At 48.6% G+C, this 14617-nt stretch overlaps 1 pseudogene; it reads left to right on the top strand.

Annotated features, from left to right (window-relative positions):
* The first annotated feature begins 11942 nt into the window (after window positions 1–11942).
* Window positions 11943–13405, top strand: LOC146180073 (uncharacterized; annotated as a pseudogene).
* Window positions 13406–14617: the final 1212 nt, after the last annotated feature.

Raw genomic sequence — 14617 nt, forward strand, 5'->3', positions numbered from 1 at the left:
ACAGATTTTAGCGAGCCGTTTTCATTTACGGAACTGTTTTGCTCATCTCTAGGTTTATTGAAGTAGCGAGGAAGGAAGGGATGCAGTTGGAACGGCTTAGCAAGATCAAGAGAAAATTGGTTGTTTCGACTGAAGGAAGAAGGAAAAGAAAAAGCATTAGCCTGCTACTCGCTTTGCAGCGGAGCCACCTCCACTGCCTCGTGCGGACAGAATAAAAATAAAAAATTAGTTGTGGTTTAACGCTGGCTAACCTTAGTTGAATTGCGATAGCAACGGAAGAAGCTTCTTTTGCCTTCTACATTATTGCCCTATTAAAACCTATAATTGTAAGGTGTTACATTATTGGGGACATTAGGCTCATCATTTAGGAGTATGATGCGAGAGCGTAAGTTACCAGTTTTCTTCTGTTCCTCGTCCTCCTCGGCTGTTCACGGTCAAGCATGGCCTCCGCCGGGACCACGTGACGGCTCGAAACCTGGCGCAGTATTGCTATCGCGAAAATATAGAAAGAAAAAGAAAAGGGAGAAAAAATTACCCATGATTACGTTACTTCCTAATGCTAAATTTGAGCGCAGCTCATCACGTGTTTCACCTTTTCGATAGATTGAGGCAAAGATTTCGAACAAGATACGTATGTATATTTAGACTTTTTTTTTTACTTTTTCACATGTATTCCTTCAAGAAACAGTCCACTAGCGGTTCTTGCCTGTCATGTGAAGGTTGCGGGAAGCAGCGCATGGGCCCATAGGAACGTTGCACGACGAACAGATAGCAGCGACTGACTGATGACGCTGACGCAGCTAGCGAGTGAGAACGGGATGCACGAACTGTGACCAGCTGATAGCGAGCCGGCGTTTCGGCAACCGGAGAGCACCTTCGCCGCCATGCAGGCAGACGGGGGACCCCCTCCTCCTGTTTCTACATGGCTGCGATGGTGTTCTACGCAGTCAGCCCCGCCGGGGTGGTGCAGTGGTAAGACGCCCGACTACTGTGCCGGAGTACCCGGGTTCGAACCCGACCTCGGCGGCTGCGTTTCGATGGAGGCGAAACGAAGAGGCGTCCGTGCGCTGTGCGATGTCAGCGCACGTTAAAGATCCCCAGGTGGTCGAAATTACTCCGAAGCCCTCCACTACGGCTCCTCTTTCTTTCCGCCTTCACTCCCACCTTCCTCCCTTCCCTTACGGCGTGGTTTATGTGTCCACAGAGAACAAGTGAGACTTTATGGGTCCACAGAGAACAAGTGAGACAGTTACCGCGCCTTTCTCTATCCTATAAATCAATCAGTCTACGGAGCCACGTTGTCGACTCGCTAGCGGCGGCAGCGGCATCAGTCAGTCGCTGCTTGCGCTGCCTCCGGCGACATCCCCCCTCCCCCCCTCCTTCCTTCCCTCGTGTTCTCCGATTGCTGCGCGCGCTCGTGCCCCCATCGTTCGCCGCTGAGTGTACCCCCCCTCCCCCTTCCTGCGGGGTTCCAGTTGCCGAAGCGCCGGCTCGAACTAGAGGGATGAAAGGGGGCGGAGCTAGTTACGACGCCGACGATGACGCGAAACCCAGGAACGGGCGCCAAAGAGCTGCGCTTATGCTTTCGTGCCCCCATCGTTCGCCGATGAGTGTAACCCTCCCCACTCTTCCAGCGAGGCTCCAGTTGCCGAAGCGCCGACTGGAACTGGGGGGATGAAAGGGGAGCAGAGCTGGTTACGAGGCCGACGCGGCCGAAGACGACTCTGACGACGACGTGAAACCCAGGCACGGGCTCCAAAGAGCTGCGCTCTAAAGGAAAACTGTTGTGGGTGCAATGACGGCTTACGAAAGAAGAAAATCCGGTGGCAGGCCAGCCCCCGCACATGCGGCAGTGACCTACCAGTCCAAGTACCGTAGGCCCAGGAGCAGCCAACCGCCCAAACGGTGCGGGATTTCGCCTAGAAAGGCTTTGTCTTAAAAGCAGTTCTCAAATATTGGAAGTGGAATAAGCCTTTGAAGAAATAACAATTAAGGTAAACGATTGTAAGAGGATTTATTGGGTACATACAAACAAAACGCACATTACTCACAGGCTAAAGCAGTATACAAAACACTCTATAGTACATATACATAAAAAAAACTGATTTATTTGTAGGAACCCAGTCGAACAAAACTACAGAACTGTGTCAAAAATACGACAAAATATCCTATAGTTCTGTCGTAACCATCAGATGTTTCTGTAGTTCTGTAGTACTTTTCTGTAGTTCTGTAGTTTTTCTGTAGTATATTTTTGTTGTCTGTAGTTCTGTAGCACTTTTCTGTTGTAACTACCGAAATTTCTGATGTTACTACAGAATGTTCTGTTGTCGCAACAGGTTTCCCGTCAAAAACCGCACAGAAATTCTGTCGTAACATCAGAAAATGTTCTGTAGTTGTTTCCGACTGGGAAGGGAAAGGCGCGGCAACTGTCTCACTTGTTTCTGTGGACACTTCAACCGCGCCGTAAGGGACGGGAGGGAGGTGGGAGCGGAAGTGGAAAGAGAGCAATAAAAGCCGTAGTGGAAGGCTGCGGAGTAATTTCGACCACCTCGGGATCTTTAACGTGCGCTCACATCGCACAGCACACGGACGCACTGAAAAACATGATTCCAAAGAGAGGGGAAAACAATAGAAAGGGGAGGGAGTGGCGTTTTAATGAAGGACGACAGGCATCTCAAGTCTGCTGCCCCGTACAAAATAGAAGCGCGTGTGCCAGTGCCGCAGAAACCGTGTCTTGCCGTCCGTTTCTAACTTTCCAGACAGATACTTCCAGACGACGAGGCGCAGCCTCTGCAAGGCTGGGTACATTGCGCGGACGGGAGTGCGGCGCGCCTCACCGAGGCACCTGCGACGCGACAACATAAACAGAACAGTGAACATAAGATGTTCAAAAGGCTTGCGCCGGCGCCTGACGCTGGGGTTGATGCGAACGTTAAACATTCTATTCGAGCCGCCACATTGTTCTCGCAATTACACATTCGAAAAAAAAAAAAACAACATGCGAGAGGCTCTCGGGAGCACTGCAGTTGGCACATGGGTCATTGGGTACAGTACCCCATCTGGCAAGGCGCTGTCTCGCGGGGAGGACGCCCCAGCGCCTAAGCTAGTCAAAATCTCGCACTTCATGTGGCAGCTGACAAGCTGCCCACGCTCGCCATTTGGGTACAGCGGTCTCTCGTTGCTCGTCAGCTGAAAGCCTGCAGACGGCTACTAATTCGCTGATGCGTATGGCTGGTAGGTCGCCTACACTACATCTGGCAGGTCTGCATCGAGAGTTGACCTTGTCTCGGCAACATCGCGGTAAAAAGGCAGAGGTCTGTCCGCCTGTGGACTGAGGTAATGTTCGGGTGTAAGCACACGACGCGCCGTGCTCATCCAGTACAGGGTGAGCGAGCGACCAGGTTAAAACTCGTCAGCCAATAGCCTCTCCACCAGCCTTAACGCGAGTACTCGAGCCACTGCAGGGATGCACGGCGGGCCAAGGCCTCCCTTGCTCCTCGGAAGGTGTAGGATGTGACGGGCGACTAGCGCTGTCCTGCCATCCCAAACAAAAGTCCCTATAAGGGACGCGAGTCTGTTCGTCACGCGACGCGGGATTGTCGCGATACGCGCCACATAAAAGGTGAAAACGCACGCTTTTCTCTTGACGACACTGACTTTAGTATTGAGCGTGAGGTTGAAACGCGCTGCGTCACAAAGGGCTTGCATTGCTCGCGAGAGAACTACGTCCCAGGTGCGGGGAGAAACCTCGCTTGGCTCAAACAGCAAGCCAAATACACGCACTGCGTCCGCAAACGGTACGGCGGCGGCTAAAGGGCCCCTGAACTGACCGAAGCGGAGTGCGATAATTTACTTCGGGGTGAGCTGCGCTCCAGATACAGCCGCGTATTCTGAAAAGATGTTAAAAAAAAAAACAATGAAGCTGTCATTGTCACGCACAAAGAGCGCAATGTCGTCCGCGTATGCAGATACAATGACAGTCTCCTGTACTACTGATGGAAAACCTCGAATGCGCCTCTCCGCCGCGACCATACGCAGCAGCGGGTCGAGTGAAATGGAAGTATGAACAGCACAGGCGAGAGCGGGCACCCCTGACGCACTGCCCGTGTCGTCGGAAAGCTGCCGGCAATTTGGCCATTCAGTACTAGTTCACTGCTAAGATCTGTGTAAAGGCCGCGTAGGAGCTGAACGAATTCGTCAGGAAAGCCAAATGAGCGGATCACGGCGAACAAGTAACCATGTTCTACGCAGTCGAAGGCCTTTGCCTGGTCCTAGGGAACAAAAGCTCCAGTGATCCGTTTGGCACAGGTGTATTCGAAGACGTCTCTTCGTCAGTGTCAGTGAAGCGAACACAGATCGTCTAGGTACCGAACAGGAATGGTATGGGCTAACCAGATCCTGAAGGTATATTCGCACCCTACGGACCAGCAATGTGGCTACAAGTTTATAGTCGGTGTTAAAGAGTGTATTCGGTTGCCAAGATGAGGGACTCGACGGCGTCATGCCCTCCTTCGGTATTAGAACGATACGGCCGACACTGAACTAGGGTGGCTTGGCGCCGCTCTCGAGGAAACAATTTACGAGCCTAAGTAAAGAAGGACCGAGGATGTCAAAGAATGTGGAATAAAAACCGGTTACAAGTCCGTCATGGACCGGGAGCGGTCGACTGGTTCATGGCGCTTAAGGCACAACGCACCTCCTCCAAAATTGCCGGTTTCTTAAGTGCCGAACATGCGTCTTCTGGAAGTTGAGGAAGAGGCCCACAGAAGGAGCCGACAGCTTCTTGAAAATGCTCCTTCTGGTCGAGGCCTTGCGACGAAAATAGGTCCGCGAAATGCTCGGTAAACGAGTTGCGGATGTCCGCGGGTTCCGAAGACGTCGTACCGTTCGCAAGCGTGACGCTCTCCACGCCGTTCGCAAGCGTGACGCTCTCCACGCGAGTTTGCCTGTTACTGCGCTGGCAACGGCTCGAGCGTGTCTGAGGTCCGCGCCATCCTCAAGCGGCACATTTGATGGTCCCGCTGAGAGTGATGCGCGTGAACTGTCTTCGCGGATGCGGTGATAACGCGCGCGCAGCGTCTCGAGATATTCGCGCATCGCGAACGTAAGTGTTTCGCCGCCACGTACGATGCGCATACGACGCAGAACTTCATTCAGCATGGTCGTAATGCGGACACGCCGCGCCTTCTCCGCACACACAAAAACATCGCACCAGCGTGTTTTCAGCGCGTCCCAGCTAGCAGGTGTTATGTCACCAACTGCGGCCACAGACAAGCACAAATCTCTGCGTATATCAGTGAAGCACTATTCATCGCGTAGTACCGCTGCATCCATGCGCCACATCAAGGGGCTGCTTGCACGGCCCGGCGCTGCCCGCAGAGTGACCGTGACCGGGAAGTGATTCTAGTTTAAGACCTGGTGGGAAAGGCAATACCTCACACTGTAGAAAGTCAGGTGCCATGGCGGAGGGGATGTAAACGCGATCTATTCGGCTCCCACTGTGGCCCCAGGCCCCTTGATGTCGCGTATTGTGTATTAAACAGAATTGAAATCCCGAGCAAAAAGCCATCGATGCAATAATAAAGCGCTAAAAATGGTCTTCAAGAGGATTGTAGTGCATGCATGCCATTAAAGAAAACCGGAATAGATGCGAAAAAAGATTGTAGGAATTTGCAGCGTGTATCACAAAGCGTGAAGAGTATATTGATGTTTATCAACCCCTCGCATCTTATTGCCTGATGATCGTTTGTCTGTTATCTGCATTTTTTTGCTAACAACACATAAAATACTTTTAATGGCCTTCGCCTGGTCCAAGCAAACGAAAGCTCCAGTGATCTGTTTGGAACAAAAACGTCTCTCGTTAGTGCCAGCGAAGCAAACACCGATCGTCCAGGTACCGCGTAGGACTCGTATGGGCTAAAAAAACCTGCAGGTAGATTCGCGCCCTACGAACGAGCAATGTGGCTACGAGTCGGGTAATCGGTCGCCAGCATGAGGAATACGGCAATGCCATGCCCACAGTTGCCAGATGGGAGGGAGGTTTGACACCCGAAGTGCCCTGCCCCAGAGCCACACATGACTCATCACCCCGTCATCCCTGTTTCAACACCTCCGGCAGGCTCCCTACTACGAACAGATCGACCACTAAAAAAAGGTCCCTCAAGAGAACCGGGTTGCGGTGCAAGCATGCCATTAAAGAAAACTGGAATAGATGCAAAAAAAAAATTGCGAACAATTATAGGCGTGTATCACAAAGCGTGAAGGGTATATTGACGTTTACAACTCCTCGCATATTATTGCCTGATGGTGGTCTGTCTGTTATCTGCATTTTTTTGTTAACAACACATAAAATACTTTTAATCCCACCCCTTAAAAATTTGGTGGTCTCTTATACCTCTCTTAGAGGGGAGACGCGGAAGCCTACCAGTCCTCTGTCATGTTTTGCCTCTCATCTTTTGCCTGAGGGGTGGTGAAGGGTGGCAGTTCCTGGCCCTACGGGGCCGAGACGGTAGGTCAACACCGCTTGCGGCGGGGGCTAGCCAGCCACCGAATTTTATCTGTTGTAGGCCATCATTGCACCCGCCACCGCTTAGGTGGTGGTGGCGGACGACGGCTGTTGTAGCGGCGCGCGTCTTTCTCTCCGTTTTCCTTTTTTTTTTCTTTCTTGTCTATTGTCTCTTCTGTCCGTACGAGGCAGTGGAGGTGGCTCAGCTACAGAACCAGTAGCAGGCCCGTGCATTTCTTTTCTTTCTTCCTGCAGCCACAACAACATCTTTTGCCTATTATCGGCGTTCGTTGCTGTGCTACATATAGTTATATTTGGTTTACAGGAAAGAAATAGCGAAGTATCTGATTGTCTTTCTCCGGCGTGTTTGGACGTACACCATCGCTTCTGCTGTGTGGCGTTCCTTGGAGCGCGTTCAAGTGTGGCAATGAAGACGGCAGGAACGCTAGACACGAACCAATCTCGTCGAATCGACGAATATGACAGATCTCGAGCACCGCCGGGGTGGCGCAGTGGTAAGACGCCCGACTACTGTGCCGGAGTTCCCGGGTTCAACCACCACCACGGCGGCTGCGTTTCGATAGAGGCGAAACGAAGTGGCGTCCGTGGGCTGTGCGATGTCAGCGCACGTTAAAGATCCCCAGGTGGTCGAAATTATTTCGTAGCCCTCCACTACGGCTCCTCTTTCTCTCTTTCCACTTTCACTCCCACCTTCCTCCCTTCCCTTACGGCGCGGTTCAGGTGTCCACAGAGCAAGTGTGACAGATACTGCCCCTTTCCCTTCCTGTGAAGCAACCAACCAACCAATCTCGCCCACAAATAGCGCACACAATTCTCGCCTGTGGGATTTCGTTCCATGAGTCTAGAAAGGCGCTCGTTCGATGGAGGCGAAACGAAGAGGCGTCCGGGTGCTGTGCGATGTCAGCGCACGTTAAAGATTCCCAGGTGGTCGAAATTACTCCGTAGCCCTCCACTACGGCTCCTCTTTCTCTCCACTTTCACTCCCACCTTCCTTCCTCCCTTTACGGCGCGGCTGAGGTGTCCACAGAAAAACAAGTGAGACAGTTACCGCGCCTTTCCCTTCCTATAAATAAATATAAAAAGAAAACAAGTGAGACTTACCGCGCCTTTTCCTTCCTATAAATCAACCAATCAGAAAGGCGTTCGTCTTAAAAGCAGTTCTCAGATATTGAAAGTGCAGTAAGCCTTTGAAGAAAAAATTCAGGTAAACGATTATCGCTTTCACATCTCCACAATCTTGAACTGTGTAGAAATCAAGCGCTAGTTTAGTCGCCCGATGACAATACCATGTTTCCGACCGCTTGAGCCTTGGCGACAAGACGTAGACTACTAGGGAAAGAAAGCTGCACCTGACGCGGCTGAGCTAAATAAGAGTTGCGGTGGCAGACGCGTGGAAGTCCGGTCGAGAGATTGCGAGGATGTGTAACCGCTCCTTTCGCTTCTCTCCCTATCTATGTGGGAAGACGTGCTGGAAACTTCACTGCAAGACTTCAGTCTCAAGCTTGTGGGTTGGCAACGCTGGCGTTCTTTTGTGTTATCTTGCCGCAACGTATAAACAGTTAAATGATTCACTGAAAAAAATCGAAACTCAACTTTCACAGTGTTGCACTTGAGAAACTGAAATATTTAATAAGTCAAGTAATCTGTTACTCGCTACAAAGCATTTCTGCAGTGTCGGTATTGATGCGTTCATTCTTTTGAATTAGTCCAGTGCGCGCACGCTTTTCTTATGCAAGGGGAAAAGCCGGAAATGTCCTGTTTTAATAAACATGGACTGTCGTCTAACTTGTCACTTTCTGGTTTATTGCTTTTCCGGTAATGTACAGAGTGACAATTCGCAGCAAGGAACACCCCCCTTCATACTTCATACGTGTGATAACGGCAAATTTGGTAATAAAAAATAGCCAGTGTGCACTTTTCAACAGAAGTGTTTCACGAGGCTCTAGCGCCGCCAACTCTCTGCTGTCGAAGACGAAGAATTCGCCATTCTGGCTTCCGCATGAGCGAAGTGGGAGGCAAGCATACAAAAAAAGCATCAGAGTTGCAGTGTTACAAAGTTACAGACTGTGCGCAATACCGGAGGTATGACAACCAACGATCCAGAGAATTCGACCCAATATCCGCCGAATACAATTTATGTTAACAAGCATCATAAGGATCGTTGTGTTCCTCAGCATATAAGGTGTACAACTCTAGCATCGCCCAAGTGTGTGTAAATGTTTCGTTTAGCACTGCTTGCACTTGCTGTAGCGAGCTGGTCGACCACCATATTACAGAGTCAGCGCGTGGACTAATGCCACAGGGTTCAGTTATGCTCTTTTTCTTGATTGATTTCAAGTCAGAACTATCAGTCACTCGAGGATATGGATCTAGCGGCTATGTGAACTAAATGAAGTATCAGTTCAATTCAGTTCAGTCATTCAGTCGTGTCCGACTCTTCGTGACCCTATAGACGATATCACGCCACGCTTTCCAGTCTCTCACTATCTTCCTAACATCCCATAACTTCATCTGCAGCGCCTCGAGGATGCCATCTAACCATCGCGTTCGCTGCCTACCTCTTCTCCGGTGACCCTCAACCTTTCCCAACATCAAATCTTTCTCCAGCGACTCCTCTCTTCTCATCAGATGACCAAAGTAGCTGAGCTTTAATTATTTAACTAATTTATTTATTATAACCTCAAAGGCCCCATTGAAGGGGTATTACATGAGGGAGTGGGTTTCAGGGCATAATATTGCTTCAAGTGATGGTTTGAACAGTGATGGGTCTGTATGGAGCACGACGTCGGCAGGCAAGTCATTCCAGTCTTTTGCTGTGGGAACGAAAAACGAATATAGATGCGCAGATGTACGGGCTTGCGGAGGATGGGTTGTCTTTTCGTGGTTCGTGCGGCTGGAGGTGCGGTATGCAGGGATGATAACAGATTCGTGCAAAAGATGATAATAGAATTTATGAAATGGAGATAGTCTTGCGATGCTACGCCGGTTAGCTAAATTTGATAAATGAGCATTGTATTTTAGTTTGGTTACACTTTCATGATAAAAATATGCAAAGAAGATGAATCTAGCGGCGCGGTTTTGTATTGTTTCTGGTGTGTTAGAAAGATTAAGTTGATTATTGTCCCAAATAACGCATGCATCTTCTAGTTTGGGCCATACAAATGTTACATAGGCTAGTGATTTTAATGATGGTGGTGCTAGACGTAGTGTTCGCCAAAAATACCCCAGAACTCGATTTGCTTCTTTAGAAATTTGAGTTACGTGGTATGTCCACTTAAGATGATGTGTTAAGTAAAGGCCAAGGTATTTATGTGTGGTTACAGCTGCAATTTCTGAGTTAGCTGTTAGGTACTCAAAAGGTGGTTCAGAGGGACGCCTGTGAAAAGAAAGTAAACAAGTTTTTTTTCACGTTAAGAGACATGAGCCATTTACTGCAGCAAGTTAAAATGCGATTTATGTCAGATTGAAGAAGTTGGCGATCACTGTGAGTGATTATGGGACGGTGCACAACACAATCGTCAGCAAACAGGGGTATATGTTAGAGCATATGTCAGTTGGCAGGTCGTGTATATAGATAAGAAAAGCAGGAGCCCTAGGACTGTGCCCTGGGGTACCTCAGATATAACCTCCAATGAGCAGTCAGGGTTTATTGTCGACAATATTGGCTGATTTGATCTTCTGGCCGTCCTAGAAACTCTCAAGAGTCTCCGCCAGCACCACAATTCAAACGCGTCAATTCTTCGGCGGTCAGCCTTCTTCACAGTCCAACTTTCGCATCTATACATCACAACTGGAAAGACCATTCCACGAGTTATACGGATCTTGGTTGGCAGTCTAATGTCTCTGCTCTTTACTAGGCGGTAAAGGCTAGCCATGGCTATCTTTCCCAGAAGCAGGCATCTCCTAATTTCATGACTGCAGTCTCCTTCCCGGGTAATCTTGGGGCCGAGAAGAGGAAATCTGTCACAGCTTCCACTTCTTGTCCCTTGATGCTCCAGGACTTGATAGGGCAACACGCCATGATCTTTGTCTTTTTAATGTTCAGTTTATGCCTAAACTTTTCACTCTCTTCTTGTACGCGCATCAGAAGTCCCCCGAGTTTCACTTCACTTTCTGCCATTAAAGTGCTATCATCCGCATATCTAAGGTTGTTGATACGTTTCCCAGCAATCTTCACTCCAGCTGACGACTCGTCCAGACCGGCCTTCCTCATGATGCACTCAGCATATAGGTTAAATAGGCAGGGCGACAGTATGCAGCCTTGTCTCACTGCTTTCTCAATCGGAAACCAATCAGTAAGACCATGCCCAGTTCTGACTGTGGCCTCTTGTCCTTCATACAGGTTCCTGAGGAGACAGATGAGGTGAATTGGAACTCCCATCTCTTGGAGAGCTTGCCATAATCTACGCAGTAAAACGCTTTCTCATAATCAATAAAGCAGAAGTAGATGGGTTTCTGGGACTCTCTTGCTTTTTCCATGATCCAGGGAAGGTTGGCAATCTGGTCTCTAGTTCCTCTGCCCTTGCGAAACCCAGCTTGCACGTCCGGAAGCTCCCGATCCACATACTGCTGCAGCCTACTTTGGAAGATTTTCAACGTCACCTTGCTAAGATGCGAAATCAGCGCGATCGGGCGGTTGTTTGGCCAATCTTTGGCACTGCCCTTCTTTGGGATGGGTATATAAACTGACCTCTTCCAATCCTGTGGCTACTGCAGGGTTGTACAAAGGTTCTGACATAATGTATAAAGAACGTTAACAGCGACGCCATGGTTGAGGTTTTGAAGCAATGCAGCTGGAATGTCATCAGTTCCGCTAGCTTTGTTCTTAGCAAGGCTGGCTAAGGCCCCTTCAACTTCACTCTTCAGGATGCCCGGCTCGAGATCAGTAATCACAACCGTCTTATGTTTGGTTTGCACATCTGGGTCCTTCTGGTACAGTTGTTCCGTGTATTCCTCCCACCTCTCCTTTATATCTGAGGCTTCAGTGAGGTCCCTGCCTCGTTTGTCCTTTATCGCGCCCAGCTTAGCACAGAAGCTTCTTACGGCCAGCGGAGCGGAGCGGGCGAGCGAATACACCAACGGAGAGGCGCGCGAGAAATGTGTTTTAACCGGGCGGATCGCCGATCTTCTCGAGCGGAGTAGAGTCGCTTGCTCTGCTGCTTCACCTCTCGGTCACAATTCGAGTTAGAATGAAAAGAATACCAATTAAGCCTGCTAATAATGCGCCGAAACTGTTTAGTAAAGGTAGATTCTGTGTTTTTAGTTAGTTATTTGGTATATTTTGTGTTTTATACGTACAAAAAAGCAGTCTGTTAAACAGAATATGTTCGCCAGTTCCAGTCAAATCAAGCCGAAACATAAGTCAGCTGTTTTCTCGCGCATTCGCGAATTGGCGGCTACTGCTGCTGTTTGACTCATGCAGAAGAGCACACTACAGGACCCGCTGCTGCTGTCGCAACTTACCTGGACCGAAGTTGGAGATGGGCAGTACCTGGAGGTATTTGGCGGACACGATGTGAGCCCTTTCAGCGCGCGGACTTTTGAACATTGATACGATAGACGATGGTGTCTTTAGGACGTATTTTAGTTTCGAGAAGGAGCATATACGCAGACTTCAGCGGGCCATGTGCATACCCGATAAGGTCGTAACTGCGCAAAGGGTTGCGGTTCCCGGAGATGAAGCCATCCGCATTACCCTTCGACGGCTGGCACATCCGAACCGGCTGTGTGGTCTTGAAGATCTTTTCGGGCGGCACAGTTCAACGATATAATCACTGACGAACGAAGTTATGCGCCATATCGACGAGCGGTTTTTCATTTGCTCGACGATGTAAATAGCCATTCTTGGCTCAGTCTCGAAACGCTGGAGAAATTCTGGCAGGTAAGTTGCAATTACAGCAGAATAAAGGTCAAGGTTGTGAAAAAAAATTTCTTAACCTAGAATTTCACTTACATTTTGAGGCTGTCCAGCCAAAGGTGCCCCACTGACAAACTACTGGGGTTTCATCGATGGTACAGCAAGGGCAATATGCCGACCATCAAGGAATCAGAAACTTTACTTTAGTTGCCCCAAGCGGTTTCATGCCTTGAAGCTGTACCGACAGAAGGTGCCGCATATCTATAACGCTAGTGCGCTTTTGGCGAACTGTCATACATGTTTGTATTATGCCCAGGTATCGCATTACTTCGGTCTTGATCCACCAGATCTTGAAACTTACCTTACTCCTCGGTACTTTTACCACTCACAAATCTTTCTGAAATGTGATTTATTTACGCACAAGATGTACAGTATTTTACCAAGACAGTTTTCTGGGTATTCATGTCATGCGCAGTTTGCGCTGAAGCAATCAAAAATGCTTGAGTCTGTTCTTTGAATATCCTCTGCAAGTTCTCTAGCAGCTTCTCATGTTCTCTGTTATAACGTCTCACTTCAAACTCATGCTTTCTGTCCTCCAAGTCCAATCTGCTTTCGTGGAGAGCGAGACGCCGCGCTTCATTTTCAACTTGTTATTTTTTAATTTCTTGCGCTTTTCTGCGTAGCTCATAGTCGTTTCTTTCTCGCATGGTGATCAGCTGAAGCCCGATGCTCTGCAACCCTCGGGTGCCTGCAAAAAAAGACAAACAGCTTTATACCAACCTTAAATTCTGTTGAGCTTCTCCACTGGAGCAAAATAGTCACAAATACATGTTTCTACCAGACGCAGTCAGTTGACATGTGACATTCGCGGATAACCGGAACTTTGTATACAGAACGAGTACCACAATATGTGCACGTTGTACAAAAATAAAATGGACTGTTATGAGGACAGTAAACAGTTTATGACCCTTGTGTTTCTGCTTGTGTGCCATTTTTGTTATGTCTAACAGAGTACCTCTTGATATGTAGCCTGTGTACTAATTAGCAGAATATTAATGAAGACATCATTTCTTTCGGTGGGTTTTTAGGATCCTATACAAGCCAGATTGCAAAGTACAGGTGGAAAGAGAAGTTTCTTGGCCGTGTGAGCAGAGGTGGGCATTTGACCTCAAAAACCTCGACCTCACCTCAAACTCAAAAAATAAGGGAGTAATTACTCATTGCATCCACCCAAGCGCAGCCATACGGCTACAAAGGGAAGCTATACAGCTTTCTCAGAAACTCGTAGTTAAAGAAAAATTCGTCTTGATCCGGGAATCGAACCCGGCACCACCGCCTTTCCGGGGCAGTCGCTCTACCGACTGAGCTAACCAGGACGGTCAGCAGATCAGATGGTAGGGCGAGAGCGAATTGATCTTTAACTCGAGGTGGGAATGGTGTTGGTCAGATATTTAAGGGAATCCCCCAAGGTGGAGTAGATTTCTAATAAGGGAGTAACTCAAAAAATATTTGGTGACCTCACTCAACCTCAACCTCATCAATTGAGGTTGAGGTCCCCCAGACGACCTCACCTCACTTTTCAGGTGACCATTGGCGACCTCACTCAACCTCACTTCAAACTCAAAATGTGAGGTTGAGGTCGGGCGCTCGATCTCAAAAAAAAAAATCATTAAATTAAACTGAACTTAAAGCAAATATACATTTCTTGGTAATCCTGGGGTAAATATAGGCTAGCCAGAATTTTGTCGTATGAAGCCTGCATTTTACTCCTAATTTTATACTACAATTATTATCCTGGATAAAAGCAGAAAAACTCTGGACACTACATGTCCAACTCTGCACTAAAGTGGCAATCCTCTCTCCCTCCTTGCCTACCCTTTTGTGGTCGGTTTCAATCTAAGGCCTACATGGGTACCACGTTTACTACGCATAAGCCCATAATGCAATACAAAGAGTTTATCCCATCTGACGCACATGAATAAGATTCGTATTAGAAATAAAACAAGCCAGTTCTTACTATAAACTGAAAAGACAAATGCTGTTGACCCTAGTGACGACGACAACAATGACGATATGCTCTTTTTCTTTTCTTGCCACATAGCGCTAAACAGACAGGGACACAGCGAGACACACGGGACGGGCGCTTTTTTTTTTATCACCCGTCCCGTATGTCTCGCTGTGTCCCTGTCTGTTTAGCGCTATGAGGCAAGAATCCGACACCAACGCGCCCAAGC

This window comes from Amblyomma maculatum, chromosome 9 (assembly GCF_055883805.1).
Source record: "Amblyomma maculatum isolate TAMU_Amacu chromosome 9, ASM5588380v1, whole genome shotgun sequence".
In the NCBI taxonomy this organism is placed as follows: domain Eukaryota; kingdom Metazoa; phylum Arthropoda; class Arachnida; order Ixodida; family Ixodidae; genus Amblyomma; species Amblyomma maculatum.